Here is a 2689-nt window from a genome sequence, read left to right on the forward strand (position 1 = left end):
AACCACCTCCTCTGCCTCAAATTCAACTCCTTCTGCTTGAACAAGTACTGAAGACTCTTGTGGTCAGTGAACACCTCACATGCCACGCCATACAAATAGTGCCTCCAAATCTTCAAGGCATGGACAATAGCTGCCAACTCTAAATCATGCACTGGATAGTTTTTCTCATGAATCTTCAACTGCCTCGAAGCATAGGCTATAACCTTGCCATCCTGCATTAATACTGCACCATGTCCAATACGGGAAGCATCACAATAAATGGTATAAGGCCCAGATCCTGTGGGCAAAACCAACACCGGTGCCGTAGTCAGGGCTGTCTTGAGCTTCTGAAAGCTCGCCTCACACTCCTCCGACCATCTGAACTGGGCACCCTTCTGGGTCAACCTGGTCATCGGGGCTGCAATAGATGAAAACCCCTCCACAAACCGACGGTAGTAGCCTGCTAAACCCAAGAAACTCCGAATCTCAGTAGCTGATGCTGGTCGAGGCCAGTTCTTGACTGCCTCAATCTTCTTCGGGTCCACCTGAATACCCTCTGCTGATACAACATGACCCAAAAATGCGACCGAACTCAACCAGAACTCGCACTTCGAGAACTTAGCATACAACTGACTTTCCTTCAGAGTCTGAAGAACCACCCTAAGGTGCTGCTTGTGCTCCTCCTGGCTGCGGGAGTACACCAAAATATCATCAATAAAGACTATCACGAACATGTCCAAGTAAGGTCTGAACACTCGGTTTATCAACTCCATAAATGCGGCTGGGGCATTGGTCAACCCAAACGACATGACCAAAAACTCATAATGTCTATACCGAGTGCGGAATGCTGTCTTAGGGACATCAGACGCCCTAATCCTTAGCTGATGATAGCCAGATCTCAAGTCTATCTTTGAAAACACCTTCGCACCCTGAAGCTGGTCAAACAAATCATCAATCCTCGGCAGTGGATACTTGTTCTTAATCGTCACTTTGTTCAATTGCCGGTAATCAATGCACATCCTCATCGATCCATCCTTTTTCTTCACAAATAACACTGGCGCACCCCAAGAAGAAACACTAGGACTGATGAAACCCTTCTCTAGCAAATCTTGCAACTGGTCCTTTAACTCCTTCAACTCTGGCGGGGCCATACGATACGGCGGAATAGAAATGGGATGCGTGCTTGGGGCCAGATCAATAGAGAAATCAATATCCCTGTCGGGCGGCATACCCGGCAGGTCTGAAGGGAAAACCTCGGGGAATTCCCGAACAATAGGAACAGAGTCAATAGAAGGAACCTCCGTGCTGGAATCGCGAACATACGCCAGATAAGCTAAACACCCCTTCTCGACCATGCGTCGAGCCTTCACATATGAAATAACACTGCGGGTGGCATGACCTGGGGTCCCTCTCCACTCCAATCGGGGCAAATCTGGCAAAGCCAAGGTCACGGTCTTGGCGTGAAAATCCAAGATAGCATGATATGGGGACAACCAATCCATCCCTAATATAACTCGAAATCTACCATGTCTAAAAGCAATAAATCAACACGGGTCTCAAGACCCTCAAACACTACCGCACAGGAATGATGAACTCGGTCGACCACTATAGAATCACCCACTGGTGTAGATACATAAACAGGAATACCCAAAGCATCACTAGGCATAACCAGGTAGGGTGCAAAATAGGACGACACATATGAATACGTAGACCCAGGGTCAAATAGCACTGAGGCATCCCTATCACAGACAAGAATAGTACCTGTAATAACAGCATCCGAAGACTCAGCCTCTGGCCTGGCTGGCAAAGCATAACATTGGGGCTGGGCCCCACCTCCCTGAACCATGTCTCTGGGACGATCTGCTACTGGCTGACCCCTACCTCTGCCGGTCCGAGCTCCACCTCTATGGTCTCTACCTCCACCTCTATGATCCCTACCCCCGCCCCTAGCTGGCTGGGCAAGCTGTGTATCACCTGGTGCCTGAATCATGGGGCGAGGACCCTGCTGCTGAGAGCTACCTGAGGCTCGAGGGCAAAATCTGACAATGTGACTGGGGTCACCACAACCATAACAAGCCCTCGGATGCTGAGACTGCCGGCCCTGTCGACCTGAATGTCCTCCCCGGAAACTCTAAAGTGGCGGTGCACTGATGGGCTGCTGATCAGAATATTGCAGCTGAGACCCACCACCGCCTGGAGTACCATGAGAAACCTGGAGTGCTGACTGAAAGGGTCTCGGTGAATGGCCTCTACCATAAGAATCCCTACCTCCAGATGAGGTACCACTGAACCTACCAGAATGACGAGGCCTCTTATCCGACACCTGACCACCTCTCCGTGCAAGGGCCATCTCAACTCTACGGGCTGCATTGGCCGCCTCCTGAAAAGAAATCTCACTACCAGCTCCCATAGCCATCTGGAGACGGATCGGCTGAATCAATCCATCAATAAACCTCCGCACCCTCTCTCGCTCTGTGGGGAGTATAACAATAGCATGGCGTGCCAAATCAATGAACCGAGTCTCATACGGGAAAATAGGTGCACACAAGAGTGATTTCAATTGCAAGCTTAGATAAGACTTCACATAGATGGCACAACATACGCAACTTCAATCTACGTTAAGGTCTAAGCATTTCAATACCTGATTCATATCTTTGCCCTTTCAAGTTATCAAGATAGCACATTGATCATGTTAAGACTACATCTTTCA

The sequence above is a fragment of the Nicotiana attenuata genome, unplaced genomic scaffold (assembly GCF_001879085.1).
Source record: "Nicotiana attenuata strain UT unplaced genomic scaffold, NIATTr2, whole genome shotgun sequence".
NCBI lineage: Eukaryota > Viridiplantae > Streptophyta > Magnoliopsida > Solanales > Solanaceae > Nicotiana > Nicotiana attenuata.